The following is a 20,711-nucleotide window of genomic DNA, read 5'->3' as shown; positions in this document are numbered from 1 at the left end:
GTTTGTTGATATTTGATTGACTAGAAAATAATTTGTCACATACTACACCCATAATACTGTCAAGTTTTTAAAACCAATACGAAAATTAAAACAATATTGAAAACACGAAACATAAAAAATTTAAAAGCAGAAAACACTGTTCAGCGAAAATATAATTTTATATAACAATACCATAAACAATAAAAATTAAACGTAACCTCAGTTACGCGTGAAAGTATGATAGATGACAGGTGACAGGATTTCTGTTTGGCTTTTAGGATCTCGTCTACCGCGAGGGTATGAAGCTTGAAAATGGAATATGACAATAATGACGTTAATTACATTTTAACTGTCGTATTTGATTAGTGTCTTTTTTATGATCCGTTTGTGTGGAAAATATGCCAAGTTTCACGACTTTCCTTTGATTTAAAGTTGATAACTAATTTTATATATTTTAGTACTTTTTTTGTAATGATTATCATACAATATTCTAGCAACATTTTACCAATTAATTTTTTGCACACATGTAAAAGTCTTAGGTGTAATAAAAGAAAAAATTAAAAGGTTTTTGAGGTGTAAAATATAATATATATCCTCTAAAAATTATAATATTGCAAAACTTTCTCTAAATAATTTAATTATTCGTGCTTTTATGAATTTTTCATTGAGTTTGACCTTATCTATTATGTCATTTATTTACTTTTTACAAACTATAAGAAGCATATTAATTAATTTAGCAACATGTATATTACTTAAAGTTATTTTTTTAAATATTCTATTGTTAATCCATTTCAAAGTTATTATGTCAAATTTAACTTTTTAATATTTGGTACTGTAAGATGTAGTTTTTTTTCCTTTAAAAAATATTAAACTAGACTATAAATATTAAACACTTCGTCCCATTTCTTTTAACGCCGCAATAACTATTAAGATTAAGAAAGAACTTATGGACAAACCATACAAGACTAATTCGATACTTGAGGTTCGATCTCATAAACATCCAGTCTAAGAGCCCTGAGATCCAAACTTGGTTAAAAGATCTTTTTAAAACGTATTCGACTTTTGAAGTGAAAGTAGCGTGCGTGAATATTATTTGTTTTAAGTGCTTGTGCCTTATTTTGGATTATTTTTATACTGGTGACTTTTCTCACGGAGCATATCCAATTTTCATTATTTTTTATTTCCTATTTTTATTGTTGTTGCTATTTACATTTCAACATTTTATTTTAAATATATGTGTTTTACAAGATAATAATAATATTTGACATAAAACATTTAATGCCTGTTTAACCTACATAAAATATTTACAGATAATTTATTTAATAAAAGCAGAGTGCTAGAGCTGCATATCATCTTTTTCCTTTTACGTAAAATGGCCATATAACGTAGATTTATTTACCAACAAGTTGCTTATTGTGGAGTGATTGAGCCTTTCTGTATTGTGGAGTGTTTGAGCCACTTAGAGATTTGAATGTTGCAAACTACGTTTTTCTGTACTATTTATAGTATGAAACTCTATCTTTCCAAGTATCCTATTTTACTATCTGTTTAAGCAGTTAATAGCACATTTATATTGCGCTAGTGGGTGACAGACACAATGCGTAATAATATTCCAAGTATAATAAATAGCTATTAAATAATAATTTAACTAGTTATAAATGTTTAAATCTTTTAATAATCAAAATATCTAAATACTAAATAAAATAACATTAGGAAATTGGTTGCTCAACACATTTATTTTTTCCAGGTACGTACGTTATGTCATCTTACACTTGACTACATGTATCAACATATTTATCAACATAATCAACAAGTAATTTAAGTATCGTGGTTTTTAAATATATAATATAAGTAATTATCACTAAGATTAGTATTTGATTTATTTGATTAATATTGTTTTTATAATAAAAATTGGTAAACGCCCTATATATTAAAATTTAAATATTTATTTACCGCCACCGGATTTGAATTTAACATTTTTGGCCTGACAGTAGATTACTAAAATTATAAAAATTAGCTCAGATCGACTTTACCCGATTCTAGAAAAATGTTTGATGAATATAATAAAGTTCTAAGTTACTAATTAAATATTATTAAAAATCCTTTAATTCTAAAAATATTATATTTCTTTTGTTCTATAGACTCTAACCTTCTGATTATCCTTTTATATATTCTGTGCTAAATATATTAATTTTAATACGGTCTCAAAATACAAAAATATTTAACCAAACACTCCAAAAACTCCACCCAGGCATCCTAGAATGGTGTTTTCCTTTTTTTTCCTTTCGACTCGACCGTTTCCGTTCTTTATTACGTAGAACGGTCTATTCACGTGGAATGCCGTGGCTGGGTGGACTCGCTCCTATTTTATGCTAGTTATAAACATGCCGGGAATACCATTTAAAAAAAAAATTATAAATTTTACAAAAGGATTCTCACCATAAATAAGTGAAGAAATTAAAAGGACTTAAGTAGACACCCGGCCGTACGAAAACCCTAAATTAGGCGTGAAATTTGCACTATTACACGCATACCTGCTTTAATGAAGCAACTAACCTTTATGGTAACATTCGCTGAATAATATGATACACAATAAAACACGAAGGCAATGACTCGAATTGGCCCGATTTTGCAACAATGACCTTTAAATGAAAAATTGCTTAGACTAGATGAGCGACCTTTAAAAGATTGTTTACATTGCAAGATTAGGTTAGGAGCTCTGTAATGTTGAATTTTTATTCCTTTATTTTGTATAGTATAGTCCAAACAAAATAGAAACAAAAATGTTTTTTACAAATGTTATTTTAGGTCTAAGTTGGTACAAGAAACAATTTTCGAGTAATCAGATTTTTTCATCAGATGGTGATGGCTCACTTTAAAATCCGATATCTTGAAAACTAACGGGAATATATTCATGAAACAAAATTTGTGGTATTAAGAAAAATGTTATTTACAAATGTTATTCTAGGTCTAAGTTGATACAAGAAATAATTTTCGAGTTATCAGACTTTTTTGATAGCGAGGTCCAGTGACAAGGATTGACTTTTATATGGTGATGACTCATTTTAAAGTCCAATTTCTTGAAAACTAATGGTAAGATAATCATGACACAAAACACTGTTTTGTAATATTAAGAGGAATGTTCATTATAAATGTTATTTTAGGTCTAAGTTGGTACAAAAAATTAAATTCGAGTAATCAGATTCTTTTGGTAGAAAAGTTTAGTGACAAGGTTTGACTTTATATAGTGATGGCTCACTTTAAAATCCATTATCATGAAAACTAATGAAAATAAAATCATGAAACGAAAGTTGTTATATTAAGAGGAATGTTCTTTATAAATGTTATTTTAGGTCAAAGTTGGTACAAGAAGTAATTTTCGAGTAATCAGACAAATTGGGTAGAAACGTCCAGTGACAAGGTTTGACTTTTATATGATGATTATTCCCTTTAAAGTCCGATATCTTGAAAACTTATGGAAATAGAATCATGATCCAAAAATTGCGATATTAAGAAAAATATTCTTTACAAATGTTATTTTAGGCGAAAGTTGTTACAAACAATAATTCTCGAGATATCAGAGATTTTTGATCGCAGAGTCTAATAACAAGGATTACCTTTTATATGGTGATAACTCTTTTTAAAATCCGATATCTTGAAAACTTATAGGAATATAATCATGAAACAAAAATTATGATATTAAGACGACTATTCTTTACAAATATTTTTTTAGGTCAAAGTTTGTACAAAAAAATAATTTTCGAATAATCAGACTATTTTGGTAGAAAGGTACAGTGACAAGGTTTGACTTTTATATGGTGATGGCTCATTTTAAAGTTCGATATCTTCAAAACTTAGGGGCATATAATTATGAAACAAAAATTGTATTATTAAGGGGAATGTTCTTTATAAATGTTATTTTAGATCCAAGTTGGTACAACAAATATTTTTCAAGATATCAGACTTTTTTAATAGTAGAGTCCAGTAACAAGGTTTGACTTTTATACGGTGATCACTCACTTAAAAGTCCGATTTCATGAACTAATGGTAATATAATCAATCATGAAACAAAATTGTGTTAATATTATTTTAGGTCCAAATTGGTACAACGGAATTATTTACTGATTGATACAACACAATTTTAGATTGAAACAAAACTCGATAACTGATAACTTTGAATTACTGATTAAAGGTCGAAAATTGGTTTTCTATTGCTTCAAGAGCCAATTTAAACTTTTTAAAAAACTGGACCTACCTTATTCATCTACATTACATAAAAAGAGTTATTTACGCTCAGGGATTAAATATTCTTTAATTTGTTCTATACGGATCGTGTTTTCGTTCGTTACTTATAGGAAACCGCATAGAGGCAAAATTTTGCAACGTCACGCATGTACGAGTGCCTGCGACAGAGCACCGCCCCGGCCGGCCCGAAGACGAGACAGTGTTGCCACCTCTACCGATTTTTCGGTAAATCTACCGATTAAGCCTCTTAGTTTACGATATACCGAATTACCATAGTTTTATACCGATTTTTTACTTTAAACAGAGACAATGTTTAGAGTAAAAAACAACCATTGTCTCTGCTTTAAATAATTTTTTTTTAAATTGTTATGTATTGCCATAATGCACCTCACCACCCAAAATATTTTTTTTTGTAAGGTTCTCGATTAAAAAAAGGAATATTAAAGCATAATGTCTAAATATTATGGCACCATCTCTTAGTTTTTACGATACTCAGTCGTATTAAATAGTGCGCTGTTATATGAGGATCGGCAAGATATTGGCTATGACTGGGTGCATCCCCGAAGTCGTGAAGCGACAACTGAAAAAGTCCCCGTAAATCACAGAACACAAAGAAGAAAATTGTCTTGGTCCTTGGTCTATTTTCTGTGCCGTAAATTACGAATAACATTATTTCACGTTGTTAAATTCGATATTAGATATAATAAGGTTATTTTCTTCTATTTTATAAAGTGAGGATTATTAGTGCTATTTCACGTTGTTTATTTGATTTTAATATTACACACTTCTTTTTATTTTATAGAAACTTTTGTGTGAGTATTATTAGTGCAATAGGTTTTTCTTATTACAGGTAGGTAGTGTTTTTAAAGTGGCAAAAGTTGGGTTTGAAAAATTGCATTTGGTATTTAAACAAATGTAATTTTTCACATCTTGTAAATTCTAAATATCTTAACTGCCCCGTCAAAAACTAAGTTATATTTTTTAGTTATTCAAAAAATAAGTTATATTTTCAATTTTTGGACTATGTCTTACCTTATTTTAATCAACTATATTAAATTTTAATTTACCGGCTATCGAAATCAGAGATTTTAGACTACGTGGATTGATTTATAGAAGCCTGTAGCCAAATAACCCAAAGATTTCCTTTAAGGAAAAACATTTTTTAAAAACTTCAAATTCTTGACCCTAAAAAAGTAAAACAAGGTACCATACCATCCATTGTTGATGTTGCTTTATCTTTTCCTCAACTAATTGATGAAAGAAATTTCCAAAATTTAGATGGAGAGTAGAGATTGCTTAGAAACACTAAATAAATACAAAGCTTTAGTAGTAATGTTGAGTCATTCTGACTGTTAAGGAAATAAAATCAGGAGATGTTCAGGTATTTAAAACCCTTTTCAATTTTGTAGCAAACCTTTTATGTTTGCCTCATTCTTCTGCAAATTGTGAGAGAGTATGCTCTACATATAATTTATTAAAAAAATCAAACAATTAATTGACAAAGAATTATGCCATACTTGTCCTATTAAAAATAACCTTATTTCAAAAATGACAGATTTCAATTTAAACGGAAAAAATTCCTACGAGGATTAAATTAAAAGCTTATTTTTTTATATCATATAATATAATATGTTCTCAATTGCATTTATAAAATCTACCGATTTTTTACGAAGCCTTTTACCGAATTCGTTAGGGTCGAGGGTGGCAACACTGGGACGGGATTAGTAAACATCTGACTTTCGTGGAAGTTCGCGTCGTTTGGCGAAAAAATGTCCCAAAATATTACGCGAAAATCCAGGCATTTTTAAAATATTTATTCTAATGCGGGACATGACAATGTGTAAAACCCGCATAGAATTGTAATCTTAAAATGTCTAATATGCTGTGTTTTGCATAATGAAAATTAAAGCGTTATTCTAATAAAAAATAAAATATCAACTCTGATAAAAATATAATAAAAAATCAGAAATAAAACTCTAATAAACAAACTTAACAACATATCATTTTTCAAAATAAAAGGCTCAAATAAACCGCCTTCTTTCGCTAAACAAAAACTTAACCTATCGTAAAAGCTATTTCGCACCTCCAAGAGTTTTAGGTAAAATGGAATTGACACCTTCGACAATTTTATTTCGCAACTCCTCTAAATTTGTTGGCCTACTAAATTCATGTTTGTAAATGGTCTGCTTAACCTTCCGGAGCTCGCGCTAAGTATTTTGGAAAGGACGCTCGCATGCGGACTCAGAGTCCGCAGCCTTCAAATGTGCATATTTCTAAAAATTATTGGCAATAAAAGTTAATTTTTGTTTATTTTAAGATTTTATTCATCGAATACATTGATTTTGGCATTTTAACAAAACTTATTGCTACAAAAAAATTAAAATAAACATTTAACAACACATAAAAATTTTCAAGAAATTAAAAATAAAAATGTGTTTCATTCTGAGCGGCATTCATGACAAATAACAAGTAAATGCTCTAAACAAACACATTTGTGGCATTCAACACAAAAAAAACGAGAAAGTCTATATTTTTTTTATCGCAGTATGAGCAACGTCCACGTTGTCCTGCTGGTAGGGGCTCAGGTGTAGGTGTTTCCAGTCCGAAAAGTTGTTTTATTCTCAACTGCGTAGCCTTAGGAATAGTTTGCGTCATTCGACGGCGAATATAGCCCTCCACTAATTGAAATGACAAAGATCGCAAAAACTTTCTTCGTCATATACTTTCATTATTATTCATTGAATGAACAACAAAAGAGTTTATTCCCGATACATTGAATAACGAATAGAACACAACCATGGGTCATCTTCTTGTATTACGTGCACAGTTATAAGACGCACATATCTTGTCCACACAGTCAACACCTCCTTTAGATGAGTTGTAGTCCAATATCATATCTGGTTTTCCAGTAGAAGCATCTATTTTATCGTCAAAATGCATACTTGATAAAAGCAGCACGTTTTTATTCTTTTTTGGTGTATATGATACTAAAGTACAGTTATGACAAAAGGCGAACATGGACGATAAAAGTGGACGACCCAAAGGATTCGAAAATTCAGGTGGCAATTCCCTTTTGTTTTTTCTAACTGTACCTAATAAAGTCAGCTTGAAATCGGACTGAAGGGAATTGAGTAGCTCCATACTGGTAAACCAGTTGTCAACTGTAATATTACGACAGGTTCCTTTTATTGATTGGCACAATCTCTGCACCACTGTAGTGGGAGAATTACTCGCTTGGAATGGACCCTCAGACTGCTTTCCTACGTAAACCTCCATGTTGCAGGTGTAGAAAGTCTTGGCGTCTACCATAGCAAATATTTTTAGCCCATAATTATTGGGTTTGCTAGGTATATACTGCCTAAAGCTGCAACGCCCCCGAAATGCTTCTAGCTTCTTGTCTATTGTTAGCCATTCAAAAGGCTGAATCAAAGTTACCAACAACTGTATCAAACACTGTTCGGATGGCGGCTAGCTTGTCAGTCTGTTTTCGTTCGTCTCTAGTTGCCAAATCATCAAAACGTAAATGATCTAGCAGAAATCGAAATCGACATTGGGACATCGTTAGTCGAAAAAGCTCGACGCCAGTACCATTCTGTGTCCATATTTCCTCAATATTAAGTCGATTAGATTTCAATACCCCAGATAAATAAAGCAATCCAATCACTGCTTGTATTTCTAATATGTCCGTGTCTTTTGCATCTCTTTCACGTTGGTAATTGCCTCTAGTCATGGCAATATGTCTATGATTGCTACACAATCGACCACAACCTGGTAATACCTCGCTAAACAGCGACAAACTCTGGTATACCATAAAACTCTAGGCCATGGACTTATACAACAACAACATAAAATATTACTCACATGTCGACATGATTAACCTGTGCACAAAACAATCACAACCATTCTAATATCCACCTAGTGGACAAACATCACCACACCTGGTCAACTATGACCACTCTATTATATACATGGCTCTTTATAAGCCGAAGTGCTAGCACTCATTGCCTCTTTTACTTTTCTGGGTCTCTCTCAATCTCTGCTTATTTTATTATTTATGTTTAGGGTATAGATTTTCAAGGATGTAAGATAATTCTCGGGCGATTGAGACACTTTTAAATGAATACAGGGTATTTATAAAAATTACGTTTATTAAATATAATTAATTACTTTAGGATATTTTACACATTTAATTAGTTGAACTCTTTTGAACGTGGGTATAAACAACCATAGTGAAAAAAACACGAAAATAACGCTCAAAAAATATTAATGCAACGTGCAGTAACACAGCAAAGCTGAGGTCTGCCGGTTCAAAAAATAAAAACGAAAAATTCCGCCGCCTGCAAGCCGCAACCAAATGGCGTTGCCATTATTTTGGGTAATACGTAGCTCACGATAACACGATCTGTATAAGTAACTCTAATTCAAGTATTTGTTATTGCTTATTCCTATATGATTTATTTAATGATTTTATAAGGCACCTTATTTACCTAAACATTTATACTGCGTCAACTGATGCTTACCAAGAAATTTTGCTCCACTTTTATTCTTAAGTTATTTCAATGATATATGATGAGTATTGATAGCCATAAGATTGTTAACTAAAATATGAAGTTGAATTGGTCATAAATGGCATCACTGAATTTATGATATAACGGTAACTACTGATTTAAATTGATATGGATATAGACATAAGAGAGTTATGTTAAACTCACTCTAAATTCCCTAGTATAAGTGGCACAACTTCGGTGTCTTTTTTTGTAATTGACATTTTGACTATTTCATCAATAAATTATTACAATTCTTAAAATATCCATACTAAACGTGTTCTTAATGATTATTTACTGTTAATTATAGTCTAATGGTTCATGAAAATCAATTAGATTAACATTAATTTAACTTATTAAAATTTGTTGAATCAATCAATTAATATTAAGCATATCATTAGGATTTTTTATATCCAAAAATTACCTTCAGTAGTTCTCCAAATATAATAATATTTTTTAAACAAACGCACTTTAGTTAAACATCATTTAATTTTTACATGACAATGTCTGTTAGCCCAGGGGGCACTTAAGTAGGAAAAGATTTCTCCGAGGTTCCTATTTACTCACATTCGCAAATATTTTAACACACGATCGTGATGACACGTATTGGTACTGACGCAAGAACAAATAAAAAGCCTGAGGATTCGTATTTCGTTGATGATTACGAAAATATTTGAGACATCTTTATTACTTAAAGGATCTTTCTTTGTATTTATATAAGGAAATGTATTTTTTTTATAAGAAAATCAACTCATTATAACCGTATATTTGATGTAAGTTTTTTAAAGTATAGGGAATAGTTTATTAAATTTCTTTGATGTCACGTTGATTTTAATTAGAATTAAATGCTGGACGATTGGCATCGGTCAAAGAAAATTTAATGTTTACCAGTTTCAGCATTTTCTAATTCCAATGAGTGCACTATCTAATCTTTTATCGAAGTTATCTAGAGAAAATAATGGCCCTATCAATTATATTAGTGAACGTATGTAATTGATACAATACTATCCTTTGAACTATAGATACCTATCTCAATCTCTAAGAAGTCATTTAATACACCAACAATTTTTTCCTTTAAATCCGATATTACTCAAATATTATATTTACAGACAGTATTTTTAATTATTCGTGTCCTTGATTGCTAGATTGTGTCTGTAAAAGTCGGTTATAGGGCACAGGGTCGAAAGCCTTCGCCAAGTCCAAAAGGACCTTCAAGCATTTCTTTTCCATTTTTTTCAAAATAAATATGCATTGAAATATGAAATAAAGGACGTTTTGTGTTTACTTTAGAAGTCGGTTAATGTAAACCGTATCAAAAGCCTTCGCCAGGTCTAAAAACATCGCTATATATTTTTCGTTTTTTGGTCACAGTTTGCCAATAATATGTTCAATAAATATGCATCGAATGTTGTTAAAGGACAATTTGTGTTTACTTTAGAAGTCGGTCACTGTATCAAAGGCCTTCGCCAGATCCTATGATTTTTTGTTTTTTCCTAGTTTGTCAGTCTTTCTTTCCAAAGCACTTTTTATAATTACCTCGCACCTTCCTTATACATATACAAATTATATTTTTAACCACCTGACGCAGACAGACCCGAAGCTCTTCCTTTCCAATTAAAAAAAAAATGTCTCTCCACGCACTATGAATCCAAATGAACGTTAAATTCCCTTGACCGTGACCGTCACCCTCGCTACAATATGTGACTCATGCCGTGGGACAATATACAGTCTAATGTCCCTAAAACAATGGAGTTCAGGAAATGCTAACTATGAACCTCCTGTTGTTAAAGTACCTTTGTGTTTCCTAACAAAACCTGCTTTATTGAGTCAAGTTAATTCAGTAAACATTCCAAAAGTGGTAGCGTTTAAAGGTGATGTCTAGAAAAGGAAAAATTATTTTATTAGCACACCACCATAAACGATAGATCGGAGCGTTAAACAAAAATAGAAGACGATCCGTGGATCCGTTAATTAAAAAATCTTTTTTAATACACTACTAAATCCAGCAGATAACGAGAGTGAATGTACTGTCGGGTGGGCGTGGAGACCGGGGCTATTAGTACGTTTTTGCATCCTCACATTATGACCTGAGTCAATTTTTTATCGTTCCGAAAGAAGAAGTGGTGTGTCATATAACTCCTTGATTTGCATGTTAAATTTTATTTAGTCGTAATCGATAGTCATCAGGTATATTTTTAGTGAAGCTTTCCAAGCCTTAAGTGGTGACTATACTTCATTTGTCTTTATTAGAGAGCATATGTTGAAGAATTACTGAATAATATTGCAGATTTTCTATCGTCAACTATCTTGACTACTTCACTACTACTACCACTTACTCGCGATATTTGATCTCTTACTCTTATTTATGCCATGTAAGTACAGATTTGGTTGAATTAACATGAAAATGGAATGCATGATTCCCCTTAAAGAATGTTTACTTTTTTACTTTAATTATTAATACTCTAAAAGTGACTTATGATAGATAGGCCTTATTCAATTAACATATCATTCGAAAAAAGGCAATGAATTTGGGCGTAACTAAAAGAAAGTAAGAATTTAATATCAAATAACGTAAATTACAAAAGGGTTACGTACTTCACAAAAGCAAACTAAATTTTACATTTGAATAGGATACAGATCCACAAAATCAATAAACATGAAAAAGCGTTATTCACAAGTGAAATTCTACATTAAGGAGTTTTTAGGATTCGAAAACAAGCAATAATTGACCAATATGGAATTCACATTTTTTCATGTTTTCAGGTGAATTTCAATATCAAAATGGGATTCTGGATTTTGGAAGAATGTTGCGAATAAATAAATCTGGCCTTTATTCAGTAAGATTAAATCAATATGTCGAAGTCTAGCAAATTTTGCTATTCTACTTAACCATAACATTACATGAGATAAACGTACTTTCAAAATTACAACACCAAAAAGAACCTTAAGATTAACAAACATAAACATATTAAGATTTACAGTGCAGTGATAACAGAAACACGGTACATATTAAATTACAATTAATTAAGAATATTTAAAAAAAATAAAACTGCAGGAGACATAAGACAATGGCTAGACGACGAGTTTCCAGATAAATGAATAGGGCGAAGGGGGCCTATAGAATGGCCTACTAGATCTCCTGATATAACGCCGCTAGACTTTTTTCTATGGGGTCATTTGAAATCTATTGTGTGTACTTCCCAACTTAAAAGTTTGGATAAAATTCGTCAACGCATCATCGACAGCTGCCATGATATCCCACAATATGTTTTTGAAAATGTCCGTCAGGAATTTGAAAATCGCCTATATCATTGTTTGGCCAAAAACGGGCAACATTTTGAATACTTATTGAATTAAAAACTGATATTTTCCTGTTTTTGTTTTCTATCTGAACAAATTAAGATTAACAAAGATTTTTTTATTTTTCTCGAAAACGAATCGATCGATTTAAAAAAATCAAACGTCAAAATAAAATGTTTGAGGGGATGACCCTGGGGGGCAGAGGGTAAAAGGGGATGAAGTAATTTTAGGTTAGAAAGTTGTCCCCCTTGACAGACCTTTTGACGTATTTCGGCGTTTTTTTTTTAAACAGTGGTTTTCAATAAATCCGTGGTGGGAAGATTTCAAATGAACACCCTGTTGTTACAACTAGTAACACCCCCTTGTTACTAGTTACCTATGACGTCCCTTAAACGTATTTTTGTCCACGTATCTATTTTTCCGAGTATTTTAAAGTAATTACTTAGTTGCATAAGATGCAGAGGACTAGAAATTCAACTAAGAAACTCTAACACTAAATTCTCGATATACTGTATATTTAATTCAGGTCTCATATACATAAAGTTGACAAACGAAACTAAAAAACCCAATTACAAAGATTCTCTTCGCAATATTGTATGTTAAAAAAAAGGCGTTTAATAAGGCGTGTCTTGGTATTTAAACTTATTAAGATTAACTTCAAAATGCCCGTTAAATGCCCGGAGGGCAAAAAAGATTTAGAAAAAGAGGGTCAGTACAAACTAATTCTATAATTATGCTAATGGAAATTTCAAAAAAAAATCCTTTTGTTTGCTTATATTCATTATAAACTCTTGTAGACCCACCTAAATCGCCCGGTCAATTGTAAACCTAAAAAACTGAAACATTTACCCGCTTACATATGTAATTTCGTACAAAATTACCCTGTAATTGTATATGTAACGATTCCGAAAGGTGTGCGCCATTATACGAGACCTGAATTTTCAAACGACTATCGTGATTGGGCGTGCATAAGTCTTTTACAAAATGTTAAATGGAAAAATTAGAGGCTATTGTATGATTATTTGATCAGTTGGACGAATTTGGTTAACCTCGTATGGTAATGTCTGTGGTAAATGGTTGGTCAAATAAGAGGACGTGCTAAGAACATTTAATCGAATTGAACTTTAACATTATCAAAGCTTTCTAAAACAACAGCAAATTGTCTCAAAATATTTGTGAACACGAATACATAAGATGCAAGTACACAATAAAGTCTCAGTTTTTATTTAATTAATAAACGTGAATTTCATACGGATCGTTTTGTATTGCATCAAGTTAAATATCGAGGTATAATTTGCCATTTTGGTTGCATAACTTGCTGAAGTGATGCCATACAAGGCACTTAACTCGAAGATGACCGCATACGAATGAGGACTCCGGTGCCGGTAATTTTTGTTGTTTTTTAACTTTCTATTTGTATTTAAAAGTGAAAAAGTACCTGCGGTTCTTGACAATGAAATGAGTCCCTCATATTTGTTCTCATATTTAAAAATATGGCATGTGCGAATGTAGAGACGGAGCAAAAAGTCAAAAGTCAAATTTGTTATATGTTAAGCTTGGTATCCACATGCAAAGTTTATTTGCTCCAATAATACGCCAGTATCATGGCGTCTAATTACTAGCACCAATAGATATTTATTTCTATATTTAGACGCAAACAATTTTACTGGCATAGTTTTGAAAAGTAGTTTATGCTAGCATTAATGTTGTGGTGGAAATCTTGTGTTTAGAGTTGCAGAAAATACTAGAAAGAAAAGAAACGCAAACACAAGATCCGAATCCGTAAATGGATTTTACGCAGAAAAATGCTGATTATTTAGCAGGGATTAGCGAAGATCATGAAGCTTATTTCAATAAAAAAAATCAATAAGAATTTTTATTAATTCTTATTGATTATACAATAATATATATTTCTGTGTCGTATTGACATCTTTACAAGCTCTGCAGTTGTCAATTCTATTAGTATATTGTTTTAAAGATTGATCGGTACCTAAAAGTGCATGTCCATACGAAGAGACTGAAGTCGACGAGTCATTTGGTGAAGGGTAAGGAGAAAATGTGGAATGTTGCGCATCAGGTAGTGAGCTTGAAAATGTTGCTTTACGTCCCAATCTTTTTTGGACTCATTAGTTTATTATATCAGTTTGGCTCGGTAAATCAGGCTCCATAAATAAATTTCTTAAATGTGCTGCTACTCATGTGCTTTTACATTGCTGCACTCTATTAAATTACTTGCTTAAATTACTGAAACTCTATACCAACTGCTATATTTATTTTTTGACTTTTTATTATTTTTTGACTTTTCAAGTCTTTATGTCCTAAGTAACGAAATTTTGATATGCTCCCTAACTTTTGGGGTGTTGGTAAGTATCTCCAACCGTTATCAAGTGTAAACTGACGGGTAAAATAACGGTTGGAGATACTTACCAACCGAAACGTCGTGTTACATTAAATAAATAAGACAATGCAAGTCCGACAAGATGTTTTCACTGTACCATTGTCTACCGCCTTCAAAAACTTTTGGGGTGTTGTTATTGCCTGCGTTCTAGATTGAGATTGGAGTGAGTACACAAAGTTATTATCAACCATAGTTTCCTCAATTACAAACACCTTATGATTAAAAGTTCAAAGGGAATTGGCTCCACATTTTATAAGTATAGAGAAATTTTTAGCGTAATCCTACTAGTCGCATTTCCCCTAAAAACATCTTTAAAAGCCTTATTCACGAAGTTTTGGATTTAACTATAAGCAAAATGTTTAACGACTGTCTCAGCAGAGCCTGATACATATCAGAAAATGCTGCAATTTCCAATATCCGAAAAACCTATTTCTCCGTCACCTGAAAAAGTTAATCTAGCATGTTGCAACAACACAACACAAACAATTCTACACAAGTGGTTGCGCAGAACCTCTTTTACAAAGTACTTGACTGCCGGATTTATAGATAAACTGGAGCAATATTGCCGAGTACCTAGCGTCAAATTGTAATACATGAATTCCGTAATATAGGCAAAGTTAGCAGTAATAATAATGCGAAAGAGGCCAAATTAATTAAATATAAATTTGCTCAATATTTTATGGGTTCAGGAAAAGTACCGTGGCAGAACAAAATAATTTAAGTGTAACATAGCCTATGTTGAAGTATTTACCAAATTGTAACAATAGAATCCCAACTCACGATTTATATAATACATCTGAAGACATTTCACTTCCTATATCATCTCAGTACTTTGGGATGTTCCAACAGGTAAGCATTAGGAATACTACCTATTTTGGTTTTTGCCATATTTACATCAAAAGCACTAATAACTTCGGACATAACCTCGACAATTTTTTTAATACTTCATCTCGTTTATAGTATATATACATCTTTGTACGATAGAATTTTGTAATTCTAAAGATATGGAAAACATTATTATGTGATCTATAAGCCATAGCACCAAGTAACAACTTATTTACATTTAACTAGCACGTTACTGGTGCCAGTAAAGTTTTAAGCAAGTAGTGGCGTGTAGACCACTACCCAATCAGCAATTTTTCGATGAGACAACGCTGCAAATTACAACGCAACGTTGCATTGTTACGTTGTCTTAACCGTAGAGACAACCCCGTTTTACACCAATTTGAAAGAGATTCTTTTGGTTGTCTCAAAGTTACGTAGTGACTAGCCGTTAACTTTCTAAACACTTTTGCAACGTTTTTAGAGTTACTGACTTTTGGACCGATGGACGCCATAGTGATAGAAAAATTAATTACTTTTTTAACAATAAGCTAATAGATAACTCCACTGAGCAGATAAAAATACAACCTTTTTAATCCATCTTTTGAACAGTCCTTATTAATATTTGTTTTGTATGTAGTATTATATAGTGAATTATACAGGTGAAATAGCCGTTTTGAAAGATTTACAAGCACTTAATGTATAAACGTAACATAGTTTACTGTGAAAAGATGTTATTTTAGCCCTAAATGACACGCGCGACCTGAATTTATAGCGGAATTCGAGAAAAAAATAATAAGTAATTTTTTCCATTGCTTACATAAGAAACCCGCTGTTGTTGTCCCTGATTGGCCTGAAGCAAGAGGAAGAACGAATGGACCTAACCTAAAATGTTAATATTTCAATTATTGTTTACAGTTTGTTGCGCGTATGCAGCACGTTTTTTTTATAAACTTTAATAAACAAAAACTTTAACTTTTACAAAAAAAATTCATAAGCTCTTCGAAAAATATAAACTCAGAATATAATGTTAACATTACATTCTGAGTATAACAACTTCAGGTAAAATAGTTGTAGGCATTTTTGCTTCTATTGCAAGTTTTTTTTGCGTCTGTAGTAAGTTGCAGAACATTTAAAGTCTTTATATCTCTTCATTTAACATTTATCATTTAAAACAAAAGGAAATAATAAATCCCAATAATTCCAAGCAAAAAATTAATTATAAAAATAAAAATATAAATTAAGTAGGTTATGTTGAATTAAATATTTTTTCTTCCTCTTATTCTCTATACCTTTGTTTTTCATTTTCTTTCTAAAACTCTTAACATGTCAAAAAGCTCTCTCTACAGCGAAAAATGTTTAACACAGACGATCAGGCAGTGTAATATCCATTCGCTAACGTTGTTTTTACTGAGTTCTTGATTCGAAAAATTGTACACGTCTGCACGTCGTTGTTTTAAGTGTCAATTACTTCAGCTACCATCTATAGTAAAAAAAAACAGCAGAGTTTTACAACAGTTGAGATACAGGTGGAATACGTCGAAGTTTGGTCGAAAATAAACGTCGTTGCAAAACCAAATAAATTTTGCACTGAAAACAACGTTGCAACTAGTGAAAATAAGAGTAATCTCCAATTAGGTGACTGTAAATTGTTACTTAAGTAATGTGACTACAGTCGATTGGCGTCAATGAGATATGCATGTGGATACACAGGTCATACACCATGCCAAAATGTTTTGACATTTGCAGACCTACCGAAAGCATATGTCAGCTTTGTTAAATTTACTAGAACCCTATTTTAAGACACCGACAGGTAAAAGTACGGGCTATTTATATCTCTTATCACTCAATACTTAAATAGTTAAAAAACAGTAACGATTATTACTTTGCTAATATCCTGAAAATTCCAGAACCCTTGGAAATGGCTTAACATGCCGTCTTCAATATACAGGGTGGTCCGGTTTCGATGGCGGAAAATTAAACGGCCGATGGAGAACGAAAAAATAACAAGTTTGCTATTATAAATAATATTCGAAAAATGATTCGTTAAAAAATTACAGGGTGTTAAAATTCTAATTAAAAAACCATTTTTTTTTAATTTTTCTTAAACCACTTTAGATATTTTAATGAAATTTGGCACGCTTAGACAGTTAATCAAGACGCATCTTTTTGTGCGAAAATTATTAATTTTATTTACCAGTGGCGTGTGTGCGGGCCGATCTTTATAAAATTTTAATTAAAAAAATGATGCGCCACTGTTTTTTTTTTAATTTCTTTTTTTTATGAAATCCTTGTTTAATTTAAAATAAAAAATATGTCTTTACTTTTTGTCGTACGACACACCGTTTGCGAGTAAAAATGCTGATTTATAAAAACACATAAGAAGATAACACATTTAATTTGTTTAAAAACAATAACAAAATAAAAACAATTAATAATTAAAGAAGTTGTTCAAAATGCAGCCTACCGACCTCAATACATTTTCTATACCGAGTTATTAAGGAGTTTATTGCAGCCAGTACCACAAAATTTTGATTTTGCATGTCATTACATGCTTCCTGAATTTTTAAGATTAATTCCTCTATGCTAAATACGGGATTAGCGTAAACTTTATCCTTAATGTTTTCCCAAACGTCTAGTGGATTAATATCCGGTGACCTGGGTGGCCAGGGTATTGGTCCAATACCATTTTGATCATTAATATCATTCCTCCCTAGCCGGCCAATCCACCTTCGAGGGTAATTATTATTAAGCCAGTTTCTTACACCTATTCCAAAATGTGGGGGGGCTCCATCCAGTTGTATCCAATTTTTATGTCTCAAATTAATGGGTAATTCCTCAATGTAGTCCGGCAGACTATTATTTAAGAACTCCAGAAATACTTGTGAGTTTAGCCTTGAAGGTAGGAAATGCAGACCAGAAACAACATCACGAATAACGCCCAACCAAACATTAACGGAAAATTTATTTTGAAACGATCTTGGCCGAATTGCATGAGGATTCTGTTGTGCCCAAACATGAATGTTATAAAAATTTATCACTCCGCGTCTTGTAAATTAAGACTCATCCGTCCAAAGTATCTTGTGTAAAAAGTCGGGATTTTCCTCTGTTGAGTTTAAAAGCCACTAACAAAATCTTACTCTCTTTTCAGCATCACCAGGGTGTAAACCCTGAACAGGCTGTAGGTGATATGCATGCCTGTGGTCAGCGTGTAAGGTTCGCAATATTTGAGATTTAGGAATTTGTAGTTGTTGAGCTGCCTTGTGAGAGCTCAGCCTTGGATTATTATCAAAAGTGCGCAGTACACGATTTTCATTATTATTTCTCTGGTTTCGGTATTGTTCATTATTACCACGTAGACCAAAGTTCCTAAATTTTTGATGTGTTCTAATAAACACGCGAGCATCTGGAATTCTTCTATTTGGATACCGTCTTTGATATTCAGGAACTGCCGCTTCCGCATTTCCATCACAAAATCCGTAACAAAAATGAATATCAGCGTATTTATTACTTGAAAAACGCATTTTTCACAATACTTTTAACAACACTGTTAACAATAGCAAAATGAATAAGTTAACCAACGCAATAATTTGACTTACTTAAATAATTAACTGTCATACAATAAAATACAAACAAACCGTCTTTTGTTTTATGCATGCATTGCCTTCTTGCCGGCATTATTATATTCATTATTTATTTGAATTTTGGAATCCAGATTCTTGTGTCTTTTTTAGAACCCAACAGAAAAATTTAGTCTTTAATTAAATTTAGTACTTTCATATTTTTTGTTTAATAAAAAAAAATCAGCATTTATAAAATTTTATTTTTTTACTCGCAAACAGTGTGTCGTACGACAAAAAGTAAAGAGATGTTTTTTAGAGAAGAAATTTAAAAAAAAAACAGTGGCGCATCATTTTTTTAATTAAAATTATTTAAAATTGTATGAAGGTCGGCCCGCACACACGCCACTGGTGAATAAAATTAATAATTCTTGCACAAAAAGATGCAGCTTGATTAACTGTCCAAACGTGCCAAATTTCATTAAAATATCTAAAGTGGTTTAAGAAAAATAAAAAAAATTGATTTTTTTTATTAGAATTTTGACACCCTGTAATTTTTTAACAAATCATTTTTCGAATATTATTTATAATAGCAAACTTATTATTTTTTCGTTCTCCGTCGGCCATTTAATTTTCCGCCATCGAAACCGGACCACCCTGTATATCTCAATGTATCGCCGTATTTACAATTTAAAAAAAATTACGTTGTACCGACCTATTCAAAGGGTTTGAAAAATCACAAATATAACAAAAAGAATACCGGCTAATTATTGTATACTTGGGAGCCCTTACTAGTTGCTAATTATTCATTGTCTCTCGAATCCTCACACGATCCGCATTCAAAACAAGTGTCTTTGATGTATTTATTACAGGGTTCACAAATCCATGTCCTGCATGTATTGGGTCTCTGTAGTATTTGGAATTAATTGGAATTAATCTTGCAGATACTATATTGGGAGTTGCTCTTTATTTGCTTCTTACTCTTACTGCGTGCATGAAAAAACGTTAGATAGGGTCCTGATTCTTCTGCTGTAATTCGAGATTTCTTAAAACCGTTTGAGGATTTGTAGAAACATCAGGGTCTGTAAGTTGTTGTCTAAGACTTGTTCAAAGTCTGTATCTTTTAGTTCATTAGGAATGTGCTTTAAAACGTCATCATGATTTGCAGGATGCAAACCACATGATCTGAGTTCTGATTTTAGACTCTCTGCTATATTTAGAGTTAGTTCTTTACCTAGTCAATCCATAGCACCGCCACTGTTCTGGTGCATATATGTGGTGACATCTTTAGAGCTGTAGATGAAAGTCGTTGAACAGCGTTGATACTTTCAGTCTATAGTAAAGACTTTAATGTTTTAGATAGAACTATTCGAATCAATTTTAGGACCATTTTTATTTTTCTTATATACATGTGACTTTCATAGTTATTTACCAAATTGTCATTCTCATCAATACGCGGATGACATTCAGATTTATTTCTCATTTTCTAACTTAGATGTAAAGACTTTGTTACATGTATCACCTGTGATCATTTTGAAAATATCCAATTCTTTTAAACTCGTTTCTAAACCTAAGCAACTATTGGTTGGATCGCAGTCCTCTGATAATTTCAAAATTAAAGTTAAAGGACTGACTTCTTCTACGTGTAAAAAAATTTAGGCATTTGCATTGACACTAAATTTAACTTTGAAAATAATGTCTTCCATTTACTTCAAAATGCTTATTTAAAATAAAAAAAATATATATATTTTCCCCCTATTTTAAGTTATGTGATTCATTGGCTGTATCAAAGGCTATTTTGTAAAGGGTTCAGAATTTTTGTTTTAAATTTTACCCATGCAATCTATTTGAGGCATCCAAGCA

General features: G+C 31.6%; 1 protein-coding gene across 1 annotated transcript in view; it reads left to right on the top strand.

The window, feature by feature from the left end:
- The window catches only part of LOC126749604 (uncharacterized), a 149,288-nt gene that overhangs the window by 62,446 nt on the left and 66,131 nt on the right, over positions 1-20,711 (top strand). The gene's annotated exons all lie outside the window — the stretch shown is intronic.

This window comes from Anthonomus grandis, unplaced genomic scaffold (assembly GCF_022605725.1).
Source record: "Anthonomus grandis grandis unplaced genomic scaffold, icAntGran1.3 ctg00000362.1, whole genome shotgun sequence".
In the NCBI taxonomy this organism is placed as follows: domain Eukaryota; kingdom Metazoa; phylum Arthropoda; class Insecta; order Coleoptera; family Curculionidae; genus Anthonomus; species Anthonomus grandis.
Note: the sequence above shows the minus strand (reverse complement) of the source record. Positions and strands in the feature narration are given on the sequence as shown.